This window comes from Mus caroli, unplaced genomic scaffold (genome assembly GCF_978045245.1).
Source record: "Mus caroli unplaced genomic scaffold, Mus_caroli_1 scaffold_12, whole genome shotgun sequence".
Lineage (NCBI taxonomy): Eukaryota > Metazoa > Chordata > Mammalia > Rodentia > Muridae > Mus > Mus caroli.
In genome coordinates this window covers 34615907-34629309 of record NW_028227267.1, presented here as the reverse complement: position 1 = coordinate 34629309, position 13403 = coordinate 34615907, and the positions used below count along the sequence as shown (strand labels likewise).

The 13403-nt window shown below is 42.0% G+C and overlaps 1 long non-coding RNA gene across 2 annotated transcripts in view; it reads right to left on the bottom strand.

Moving 5' to 3' along the window:
• The window catches only part of LOC147001682 (uncharacterized), a 143879-nt gene that overhangs the window by 3727 nt on the left and 126749 nt on the right, over positions 1-13403 (bottom strand). For both annotated transcript variants that reach the window (XR_015044612.1, XR_015044613.1), the window contains exon 2: positions 9679-10170. This is a non-coding gene — a long non-coding RNA (uncharacterized LOC147001682). The remainder of the gene's footprint in view (positions 1-9678; positions 10171-13403) is intronic.

Sequence of the window (13403 nt, the reverse complement as noted above, 5' to 3'; positions counted from 1 at the left end):
CAGTGAATACATATTGTGTGAGTTCTTTTGTGATTGTGTTACTTCACTCAAGATGATGCCCTCCAGGTCCATCCATTTGGCTAGGAATTTCATAAATTCATTCTTTTTAATAGCTGAGTAGTACTCCATTGTGTAAATGTACCATAATTTCTGTATCCATTCCTCTGTTGAGGGACATCTGGGTTCTTTCCAGCTTCTGGCTATTATAAATAGGGCTGCTATGAACATAGTGGAACATGTGTCCTTTTTACCGGTTGGGACATCTTCTGGATATATGCCCAGGAGAGGTATTGCTGGATCCTCCGGTAGTACTATGTCCAATTTTCTGAGGAACCGCCAGACTGATTTCCAGAGTGGTTGTACAAGCTTGCAATCCCACCAACAATGGAGGAGTGTTCCTCTTTCTCCACATCCTCGCCAGCATCTGCTGTCACCTGAATTTTTGATCTTAGCCATTCTGACTGGTGTGAGGTGGAATCTCAGGGTTGTTTTGATTTGCATTTCCCTGATGATTAAGGATGTTGAACATTTTTTCAGGTGTTTCTCTGCCATTCGGTATTCCTCAGGCGAGAATTCTTTGTTCAGTTCTGAGCCCCATTTTTTAATGGGGTTATTTGACTTTCTGGAGTCCACCTTCTTGAGTTCTTTATATATATTGGATATTAGTCCCTTATCTGATTTAGGATAGGTGAAGATCCTTTCCCAATCTGTTGGTGGTTTTTTTGTCTTATTGATGGTGTCTTTAGCCTTGCAGAAGCTTTGTAGTTTCATGAGGTCCCACTTGTCAATTCTCGATCTTACAGCACAAGCCATTACTGTTCTATTCAGGAATTTTTCCCCTGTGCCCATATCTTCAAGGCTTTTCCCCACTTTCTCCTCTATAAGTTTCAGTGTCTCTGGTTTTATGTGAAGTTCCTTGATCCACTTAGACTTGACCTTAGTACAAGGAGATTGGAATGGATCAATTCGCATTCTTCTACATGTTAACAACCAGTTGTGCCAGCACCATTTGTTGAAAATGCTGTCTTTCTTCCACTGAATGTTTTTAGCGCCCTTGTCGAAGATCAAGTGACCATAGGTGTGTGGGTTCATTTCTGGGTCTTCAATTCTATTCCATTGGTCTATTTGTCTGTCACTATACCAGTACCATGCAGTTTTTATCACAATTGCTCTGTAGTAAAGCTTTAGGTCCGGCATGGTGATTCCACCAGAGGTTCTTTTATCCTTGAGAAGAGTTTTTGCTATCCTAGGTTTTTTGTTATTCCAGATGAATTTGCAGATTGCACTTTCTAATTCGTTGAAGAATTGAGTTGGAATTTTGATGGGGATTGCATTGAATCTGTAGATTGCTTTTGGCAAGATAGCCATTTTTACAATGTTGATCCTGCCAATCCATGAGCATGGGAGATCTTTCCATCTTCTGAGATCTTCTATAATTTCTTTCTTCAGAGACTTGAAGTTTTTATTATACAGATCTTTCACTTCCTTAGTTAGAGTCACGCCAAGATATTTTATATTATTTGTGACTATTGAGAAGGGTGTTGTTTCCCTAATTTCTTTCTCAGCCTGTTTATTCTTTGTGTAGAGAAAGGCCATTGATTTGTTTGAGTTAATTTTATATCCAGCTACTTCACCGAAGCTGTTTATCAGGCTTAGGAGTTCTCTGGTGGAATTTTTAGGGTCACTTATATATACTATCATATCATCTGCAAAAAGTGATATTTTGACTTCATCTTTTCCAATTTGTATCCCTTTGATCTCCTTTTGTTGTCGAATTGCTCTGGCTAGGACTTCAAGTACAATGTTGAATAGGTATGGAGAAAGTGGACAGCCTTGTCTAGTCCCTGATTTTAGAGGGATTGCTTCAAGCTTCTCACCATTTACTTTGATGTTGGCTACTGGTTTGCTGTAGATTGCTTTTATCATGTTTAGGTATGGGCCTTGAATTCCTGATCTTTCCAAGACTTTTATCATGAATGGGTGTTGGATCTTGTCAAATGCTTTTCCGCATCTAACGAGATGACCATGTGGTTTTTGTCTTTGGAGAAAGTGGGGAAAAGCCTTGAAGATATGGGCACAGGGGAAAAATTCTTGAATAGAACAGTAATGGCTTGTGCTGTAAGATCGAGAATTGACAAGTGGGACCTCATGAAACTGCAAAGCTTCTGCAAGGCTAAAGACACCATCAATAAGACAAAAAAACCACCAACAGATTGGGAAAGGATCTTCACCTATCCTAAATCAGATAAGGGACTAATATCCAATATATATAAAGAACTCAAGAAGGTGGACTCCAGAAAGTCAAATAACCCCATTAAAAATTGGGCTCAGAACTGAACAAAGAATTCTCACCTGAGGAATTCTGAATGGCAGAGAAGCACCTGAAAAAATGTTCAACATCCTTAATCATCAGGGAAATGCAAATCAAAACAACCCTGAGATTCCACCTCACACTAGTCAGAATGGCTAAGATCAAAAATTCAGGTGACAGCAGATGCTGGCAAGGATGTGGAGAAAGAGGAACACTCCTCCATTGTTGGTGGGATTGCAAGCTTGTACAACCACTCTGGAAATCAGTCTGGCGGTTCCTCAGAAAATTGGACATAGTACTACCGGAGGATCCAGCAATACCTCTCCTGGGCATATATCCAGAATATGTCCCAACCGGTAAAAAGGACACATGCTCCACTATGTTCATAGCAGCCCTATTTATAATAGCCAGAAGCTGGAAAGAACCCAGATGTCCCTCAACAGAGGAATGGATACAGAAATTATGGTACATTTACACAATGGAGTACTACTCAGCTATTAAAAAGAATGAATTTATGAAATTCCTGGCCAAATGGATGGACCTGGAGGGCATCATCTTGAGTGAAGTAACACAATCACTAAAGAACTCACACAATATGTATTCACTGATAAGTGGATATTAGCCCAAAACTTAGGATACCCAAGATATAAGATACAATTTGCTAAACGCATGAAACTCAAGAAGAATGAAGGCCAAAGTGTGGACACTGTGCCCCTTCCTAGAATTGGGAACAAAACACCCAGGGAAGGAGTTACAGAGACAAAGTTCGTAGCTGTGATGAAAGGATGGACCATTTAGAGACTGCTGTATCCAGGGATCCATCCCATAATCAGCTTCTAAACGCTGACACCATTGCATACACTAGCAAGATTTTGCTGAAAGGACCCAAATATAGCTGTCTCTTGTGAGACGATGCCAGGGCCTAGCAAACACAGGAGTGGATGTTCACAGTCAGCTATTGGATATATCACAGGGCTCCCAATGGAGAAGCTAGAGAAAGTACCCAAGGAGCTAAAGGGATCTGCAACCCTATTGTTGGAACAACATGATGTACTTACCAGAACCCCGGAGCTCTTGTCTCTAGCTGCATATGTATCGAAAGATGGCCTAGTCGGCCATCACTGGAAATAGAGGCCCATTGGACTTGCAAACTTTATATGCCCCAATATAGGGGAATGCCAGGGCCAAAAGAATGGGAATGGGTGGGTAGGGAAGTGGGGGGGGGCGCTATGGGGGACTTTTGGGATAGCATTGGAAATGTAATTGAGGAAAATATGTAATAAAAATATTAAAAATTTAAAAAAAGGTATTTTCTTTTATTTGTGATTATTGAGAAGGATGTGGTTTCCCTAATTTCTTTCTCAGCCTGTTTATTTTTTGAGTAAAAAAAGGATACTGATTTGTTTGATATAATTCATATCAAGTCACTTTGCTGAAATTGTATATCAGGTTTAGCAGTTCTCTGGTGGTCAGTGCTTCTAACCATTGGTTGTGTGCTGACCCCTGTGGTTGAATTATGGAAACCTGCTAACCCCAGTTGTTGGAAAGCTGAAAGAAGCTGAGGGGGGGGCAACCTTGTTGGAGGACAAGAACACTCAGTAATCCTGGACACTGGAGATTTCTCAGACACTGCAATACCAACCAGGCTGCATACAACATCTGTTATGAGGCCCCCAAAATATATACAGCAGAAGACTGCCAGGCTGGATTCAGTCAGAGAAAATGCACATAAGCCTCAAGAGAATGGAGGCCCTAGAGAGTTTGAAGGTCTGGTGGGGGTTGGCCTGGTGGTGGGAACATCCTGTGGACACAGGGGTTTGGGGGTGGTGGTATGGGATATGGTCTGGGGGTGGATCAGGAGAGGAATAAAATCTGGAGTTTAGCCTGGCATGGTGACGCACACTTTTAATCCCAGCACTTGGGAGGCAGAGGCAGATAGATATCTGAGTTCCAGGACAGCCTGGTCTATAAAGTGAGTTCCAGGACAGCCAGGGCTACACCAAGAAACCCTGTCCTGAAACAAAACAAAACAAAGCAAAGCAAAACAAAACAAAAACAAAAAACAAACAAACAAAATTCTGGAGTTTAAAATATATAAAGGAAAAAAATTTTAAAAATAGAAGAAAGATAAAAGAAGGAAATCTTTGGTGGAACTTGTGGTCAGTTCAGAATATGATCCTATCATCTGCAAATAGTGGTATTTTAACTTCTTCCTTTCCAATTTGTATCCCTTTGTCCTCCTTATGTTGTCTAATTGCTCTGGCTAGGACACTGAGTACAATATTGAATAGGTAGGGACTGAGAAGGCAGCCTTGTCTACTCCCTCATTTTAGTGGGATTGCTTCCAGTTTCTCTCCCTTCTTTGATGTTGGCTACAGGTTTGTTGTATATTGATTTTACTATGTTTAGGTATGGGCCATGAATTCCTGATCTTCCCTAGACTTTATCATAAATAGATGTTGAAGTTTGTCAAATGGTTTCTCATCATATAATGAAATGATCATGTAGTGGTTTTCTTTGAGATTTTTTAGATAGTGGATTATGCAGATGTATTTTTGTATATGGAACCATCCCTGCATCCATGGGATGAAGTCCTCTTGATAATGACGAATGATCTTCCTGATTTGTTCTTGGATTTGGTTTTTGAGAAGTGAAATTCATAATTTTGCACTGGTATCCATAAATGAAATTCAGAAGTTCTTTCTTTGTTGGGTCTTTGTGTGGTTTTGGTATCAGTGTAACTGTGGCTCCATAGAGCACATTGGGTATTATTCCTTTTGTTTCTATTTTGTGGAATAGTTTGAAGGGAATAGGTATTAGGTCTTCTTTGAAGGTTTGAAAGAATTCTGCACTAAACCCATCTGGTCTCGAGCTTTTGTTAGCTGGGAGATTTTACCCATTGCTTCTATTTCTTTAGGGGTTATAGGACAGTTCACATGGTTTATCTGATCCTGATTTAATTTTGGTACCAGGTATCTGTTAAGATAATTGTCCATTTCATACAGATTTTCCAGTTTTGTTGAGTAGATTTTTGTAGTAGGATTTGATGATTTTTTTTAATTAACTTGGTTTCTGTCATTATGTCTCCTTTTTCATTTCTGATTTTGTTAATTTGGATACTGTGTCTGTGCCATCAGGTTAGTCTGGATAAGGGATTTTCTATCTTGTTGATTTTGTCTAAGAATCAGCTCCTTGTTATGCTGGCTCATTGTATAGTTTTGTTGTTGTTGTTGTTTGTTTGTTTCTTTGTTTCTTTGGTTGATTTCAGCCCTGAGTTTGATTATTTCCTTCCATCTACTCCTCTTGGGTATATTTGCTTCTGTTTGCTCTAGAATTTTCAGATGTTCTGTCAAGCTGCTAGTATATACTCTCTCCAGTTTCTTTTAGGAGGTATTCAGAGCTATGAGTTTTCCACTTAACATGGTTTTTATTTTGCCCCATAAGTTTGGGTGTGTTGTAACTTTGTTTTCACTAAATTCTAAAAAGTCTTTCATTTCTTTCTTCATTTCTTCCTTGGCCAAGTTATAATTGAGGAAAGCATTGTTTAGCTTCAATGTGTATGTGGGCTTTCTGTTGTTTTTGTTGTTATTGAAGACCAGCCTTAGTCCGTGGTGATATGATAGGTTGCATCAGATTATTTCAATATTTTGTATCTGTTGTGGCCTGTTTTGTGAATGATTATATGGTCAATTTTGTAGAAGTTGCCATGAGGTGCTGAGAAGAAGGTATATTCTTTTGATTTAGGATGAAATGTTCTATATATATATATATATATATATATATATATATATATATATATATCTGTTAAATCAATTTAGTTCATAACTTCTGTTAGGTTCATTTTGTCTCTGTTTAGATTCTGTATCCATGATCTGACCATTGATGAGAGTGGGGTACTTGAAGTCTCCCTCCAGTGTTGTGGGAGTTACAATGTGTGCTTTGAACTTTAGTAAAATTTCTTTTCTGGTTTTGGTTGCCCTTGCAATTGGAGCATAGATGTTCAGAATTGAAAGTTTATCTCGGTAGATATTTCCTTTGATGAATATGAAGTGTCTTTCCTTGTCTTTTTTGAAAACTTTAGGCTGGAAGTCGATTTATTTGATATTAGAATGCCTACTTCATCTTATTTCTTGGGAACATTAGACTGGGAAATTGTTTTTCAGCTTTTAATTCTAAGGTAGTATCTGTCTTTGTCAGTGAGGTGCATATCCTGTATGCAGCAAAATCCCGGGTGCTGTTTACTTTTCCAGTCTTTTAGACTATGTCCTTTTATTTGGGAACTGAGTCCACTGATGCTTGAAAACCACTCTGGAAATCATTTTGGTGGTTCCTCAGAAAACTGGACATAGTACTTCCTGAGGACCCAGCAATAACACTCCTGGGCATATACCGAGAAGATGCTCCCACATGTAATGATGACACATGCTCCACTATTTTCATAGCAGGCTTATTATAATAACCAGTAGCTAGAAAGAACCCAAATGTCCCTCAACAGAGGAATAGATGCAGAAAATGTGATGTAATTACACAATGGAGTACTATTCAGCTATTAAAAACAATGAATTTATGAAATTCTTAGGCAAATGAATAGAACTAGAAAATATCATCTTGAGTGAGGTAACTCAATCACAAAAGAACACACATGGTATGCACTCACTTATAAGTGGATACTAGCCCTGAAGCTTGGAATACCCAAGATACAATTAACAGACCACATGAAGCTCAAAAGAAGGAAGACCAAAATGTGGATATGTTGGTTCTTCTTAGAAGGGGGAACAAGATACCCATGGGTGGAGACAGAGCGACAAAGTGTGGAGCAGAGACTGAATGAAAGGTCATTAAGAGACTGTCCTGTCTGTCTAACCATTCCCTATAGTGTCACTACACCCAGGTGCTCTTGCGGATACCAACAAGAGCTTGCTGACCAGAGCCTGGTATAGCTACCTCCTGAGAGACTCTGTCAGTGCCTGTCAAATACTGAGGAGGATGCTCTCAGCCAACCATTGGACTGATCACAGGGACTGCAGTAGTGGAGATACAGAAAGGACCCAAGGTACTGAAGGGTTTTGCAGCCCCATAGGAGGAACAATATGAACCAACCAGTACCCCCAGTGATCTTAGGGACTAAAGCACTAGCCCAAGAGTACACATGGAGGGAACCATTTCTCTAGCTGCATATTTAGCAGAGGATGGCTTTGTTGGTCATCAATGGGAGGAGAGGCCCTTAGTCCTGTAAAGGCTCCATGCCCCCGTGCTCAGGAATGCCAGGACCAGGGAGCTGGAGTAGGTGGGCTAGTGAGCTGGGGGAGATGGTAGGGGATTAGGGGTTTTCAGACAGGTAACCAGGAAATGGAATAACATTTAAATGTAAATAAAGAAAATATTTAAATAAAAATATTTTAAAAATAATAAATAAACTGAACTTCTAAATTATCTAGAGATTATGAGACTTGAGAAGGTCTTGGCTAATCTTCCTAACCTGTGTGTCCTTGTATAAATCAAGACAGGTTTCTTTGTGTGTTGGGGAGGGTAGTTGAAGGAAATAATTTTAATTTTCATCTGGAGGTGGCTTATTCCCTAAGGATGAGGATGAATTCTGACCTTGTCTGTCAGGAATGGCACGGAACCATACATTGTTGTCCCATATCCAGGCTGCAGAGTTCCACTGGTTTATGAGCCTTAATCATTATTTGCTCTTCTCTACAAACCCTGCTCTCTCTCCTTTGGAGTAAATTGTCCCCTATTATATGTACTTAATTTTGTGTTTTGTCTTCCTACAGGATGTTGAGTAACTGCTTAAGTAGTTTCAGGACCACTAATCTTAGTGCTTTTATATAAGATTGAGTGGAATCATCATTTCAAAATCTCCAGATGACCTCCAGAAAACATAGAAAAGGAGTCAATTTGATAATCCCGAAATAAAATAACATGGGAAAAGCTTAAAAACCAGTGACTGGACAAGTTAGTCATTTGGAAGAGGTGTTCATCAGCCTCTGGTTCTTTCTGTATCTTCAAAGTCTACTCAAGGCTGGACTAACCTGAAGGAGTAAACACGAATCTCAGGAAGCACACAATGTCCACGGAAACTTTCTCCAAAGATAGTTTCGGACAGTCTATAAGGATGACAAACAGAACTTCCTGTGGAATGGGAACACTCTGGCCATACAGATTTATTCTGACAAAGGCTCCAGAATTCAAGATTACGAACCGTAAAAGTAGAGCAAATCTGTGTGTAGGATCTATTGGCTCATCAAGCCTGGGATGCACCAGGGCATACAGTAGGCACATATTTGTTTTAAGGAATCCCTACAGGAATGAGAAGACAGGATGAAGACGCCAAGATCATCCCTCTAAAAAGAAGACCTGAGAATGTTAACTCATCACCTTATTTGTAGAAAAGTCTGTGCATTCCCTTTTAACTTCCAGCTATGCATCTGTTTAAAAAAGAGGATGAGAAAAGGCACAATGGGGAAATCCCAGCATCTTCAAGAAAACACCATTCTCTTCAAACACAGGAGAGTGGGTTAGGAATGCCTCCCCCACCCATCTGCACAACTCTTCCAGGGATAACAGAGGCTTTCGAATCTAAGTGCAGACTCACATCTCACCTGTGAGAAAGGCATTCTAAGTCAGATTATACCAGTCCACAGATACTAAATGATAAAATCAGAAAACCTTTTGAGAAGCAATCCTCTCCACCCTACCACCCCCTCCCCCTCCCTTTCTTTTCTCAGACAGGGTTTTTGTAGCTCAGGAGGGTCTTGAACTCTGGATCTTCCTGGTTCAGTGTTCCTAGTACCCCAGCCTTGAGAGACATTTTTCAAACAATGTTTATCACTAGGCGTCAGACTCTAAACTTCTGAACTTCTAAGACTATCAGAAGCCAATTTACAACTATATAAAAAAGGCACCACTGTGGGTGTGATTGGCAAATACATTCTTGCACATTTCTGCATTTTTTAATCTTTATTTACATTATGCTCTACCCTTGAAGTTTCCTTCTAATTATCTGCAAGCTGGATAACTATCTCACTCTGTCTCTCAAAAATCCCCCCACGGATGGGAAAAGTTAAGTAAGGGCTGGAGGGACATTTCTGGGGTTGTCTGGTTTTGTCCCTAAAAGACACCCAATGCCCCTGGACCCCTTGGGGCAGGCAGACCCAATGCCCCTGGACCCCTTGGGGCAGGCAGAATAGCTCTTCAGAATAGCTTGGCTGCCTGGAAGCCACTGCAGGTCTCTTTTTCTGCGCTGTCTAACAGGGTCACCAGTTTTATCTGGGGAAACTCAACTCTTAACTTTAGTTGGGCCACCAGCAACACTTTGCCCAGCACCTTCCTGGACCCCATGGCCAGGGCTCCCAGCTCACCTGACCACATTAGGGTGCTGGAATTCTCCTGGTGCCTCAGCACCGCCACCTTGCGGATGGTGGAGAGCGGCATGCCCTCCTCACTGGTCTGCACTCACAAGAGTTTCAGATTCACGAAGAGGAAGCCTTTCTTCAAGTCGCAGGCCTTGAACACCTTCACTTAGGCGCCTTCGCCGATCTCCATCATGTACTCAAACTGCTGATCAGAGCGACTCAGGCTGTCCTTCTCCATGCTGGCTGCAGGCTTCCGGCGTGACACAGTGGAACAGGGTGCACACTCGCTGCCTTACAGGCCTCGGGGAGGCACGGAGTTGAACTCGCAGCCGCCAGGCTAGAACGAAGGACCTCAAGCACAGCAGCTGTGATACTCCACCTAGCCAAGTCGCCAGGCCGCGGCGCAGCGAGGCGCGCTGCACCATCACTGCAGGAGAGCTCTGATCCCTCCTCTTCCCCCTCCTCAGTGATTGCATAGTCCGCCCACAATCTTTGCACCTAGGAGGAGGAGACAGGAGGACAAGAAGAAAGTGCGATTAGACTGCCCAGGAGACTTCCACAGGGTTCCACCAGCTCCCTGCCTCCTCTCCTCTACTCGCCCTGGCTGCCTAATCCGGCTGGGTTTCTCGGAGAAAAACCAAGTTACTTTTCTTCCCCAGCAGGGCTCATGCAGTCTTAGCGAGGAAAAGGTTGCTGGGGCCTCTCTCGGATAAGAGCTGGGCGTGAAGCAGCAGAAAGAGAGGGGGCGTGCGGAGGAGCCCAGAGTGTGCCTGGGGCGCGGGGGAGGAGCCCCGCGCTTCAATGTCATGGCCATCTGTTAGGGAGGGCTGGGGCGACTAGAGGAGGGAGAGTGAGGGGCCCTGGAAGGGCATTACTATTTTTTTAAAATTATATATATGTTTTGCCTGCTGCAACCCGCACCTGGTACCAGCAAAACTGCCAAAAAGCAAGCTAGCCAGGCACATGGAGCAGACCACCTCGGGCACCCAGAGGGGACTCTAGAAATCCCACCACAACCACATCTGTGCACCAATGCATGCAATTCCCCCAGAAGCCAGAAGAGGGCATGGTGTTCAACCCAGAAATGCATTAATAGGATTGTTAGCTGCCCTCTGGATCCTCTGGTGGATAGACAAATGCTCTTAATGGAAGAGCCTTCTTTCCTGTCCCTACCCTACATTTCTTCTTTGTCCTTCCAGATTGTGTGGTTTTTAATTGAACAAGATCATCCACAATCAAAGATAGAAGTTTATGGAGACCTATAGGTTCAGGTGCTTGAAGATGGAATGCTAATTTTCCTAGGTTACCTGGCACCCATCCAGAGCTCTTATGGGTTCAAGATAAGGTCATAGAATTGACAAAGTTGGAGCAGATCTGTTACCTCTCATGTAATATAACCAGGCAGACTAGGCATGAAATGCCTAATTGATGAAATGCAGAATTGAGAATTTCCTCAATGGGTAGAAGTAGAGGAAGGAATAACCATTTAAGGCCAGCTAACTGGTGATGGGATGAAACCTCACACTCTCCTGCATGGATGGATCTTGAAATCGAGGTCACATGCCTATGGTGGAGAGCATGTCTGTGCAAGGCTAGGAAGGGAGAGCGATGGTTGATATTGATCTTAACCACACTAGATCTTAGAGTTTATTGAGGAAGTACTTCTTCCAGTGGATGCTTCATGCTTGTGAAGGTCTCCTGGAACAGATCTCATTTCTGAGACTAACTGTGAGTCAGAGACTTAATGTGTGAAGGAATTAATCCCCTGGATCCCAAAACTGGTGCTGTCAAACCAGGGCTTTTAAGCAGAAGCCTGAGGATTGAGGGATGGGTTAAGTTGCTCACTGTCTTTGGTCACCTTCTCTAAGCTAACTCTGACACAGAAAGGGACACCTGTAAACACACAGGAAACCAATCATTATCAAGTGATATGGCTCTTCTTATCCATCTTTCAATTCTCTGGTGGATCCTGAGCCTTATTTACTTCAGTGTAGTGCTTGGCTGTTTTGGTAAATGTTACCTGTTGGGTAGCTTAACCTGATATCTAGTAATGCTATTTGTGAAGGTAGATAACAGCTTGACATCAGTCTTTAAATGACTGACTAAACTGTCCCGAGTTTGCAGAGTGGACTGAGACACTTACTTTTCTCTTTCAGATAGATATTCCTAGGCTTGAAATTATTCTGTCAGCCATTCTCAAGGACCAGTCTTGTAGCAGCCAAACTGACTATGGAGTCTCAAATTGCCACTTGCCTTGTAGCTGTTGTAGCAGATGAATGAAGTTACAGGCCTGGAATGTAACTCAGGGAGCATGGACATTATTAGGTTCAATCATAGCACAGGGAGGTCAAAGAGAAGGAAAAATTACCCCATCTCATCCAGACTTGTTGGAGACAAAAAACAAAACAAAACAAAACTGTGAGGCTCCATGGACGCTTTTAAAGTCTGCCACCCTCTTCATAGATCCCTCCCAGACTCCATTTATTGCCCTAGGGAAAGTTTTCATAGTGGGGTGTATAACCCAGACTATAAATACGAATACATAGATTATTAAATTCTGTGTCTGTGGTAACTGGCTGACTAGATGGCTCAGTGGATAAAGTTAATGGGACCAAGCATAGAGACCTGAGTTCCTTCCCTGTAACCCACATCATAGGAGAGAAAAAAACTCCATAAATTGTCCTCTGACTTTCATGTAGGTGGGGGTGCCAGGTCTTAGCAGCTCAAGTTTCCCACTGCTCACTTACACTGAGAACTCTCCATCTGATACACTCATGTAATTATATGACTCTGTGCTCCATTTAAGAGATTCAGTACTTTTTTATTTTCACTTTTGTTGCCCAGAAGTTAGAGAAACCAAGGAGGCCAGCATCAGACCAACACCTGAAACACTGGTTAGGCATTATGGATATAGGGAACTTGTAACTGAGGTGTGAACATCATGTGTTCCAAACTGCTCTAAATGGTTTTCTATACATGCATGGCCAACTGTAGTAGATGCTGTTATTTCATTGCTATTTCTTTGTTGCTATAGTTTTGTTTTATTGTCTACCTCTGATTATCTCAAAGAGACCAAAAAAAAAAAAAAAAAAAACTGTGATGAAATTTGCACTAATCCCTGTGGCCTGTTGAAGCCTCACTAGATGTCAGAGTCAGGTTTAGTGAGGATGATTTGCCTGGATGATGCACAACTGCTCCGGGTCGCCTGTACTGCCATATGCTAATATCTTCCTCTGACAAAGTAGCAGTTATCAGTGAAACAGAGTGAAATGATTTACAGTGCTAGCACTCTTAGGTTTAAGCAGACACCAGTTGCAAAGTACAAAGGACCCAAAGATGGAAGCACATGCCCAGGTTTACAACAGTAGGCTTTGAAACGATTAAATTGACCTGGGAGTAGACAGTGGAATGTGAGGTGCAGGCAGAGGCCTAGTACAGAGTGTCTGACAATTATCCAGGCTAGAATTATCCAGACCACTACTAGAAGGTCTTTGGATCTGTGGTCTAGGCAGCATAAGGAGAGTGATGAAAGTCACTGTCTTGTGAATTTGCTGCTGAGACAATTGCTTTCTATTCTGAATATACACAGTGGAGTTAGCTCAAGGTCAAGAAGAAACAGCCATTGCTGTAGTTCATTCCTCTGAAGAACATTCTCCGACTCTTTTCAGCCCACATAGATTAATCATGTACCACCTTGTTCCCTGGACACTCACATGACAGGGATGTGGTCC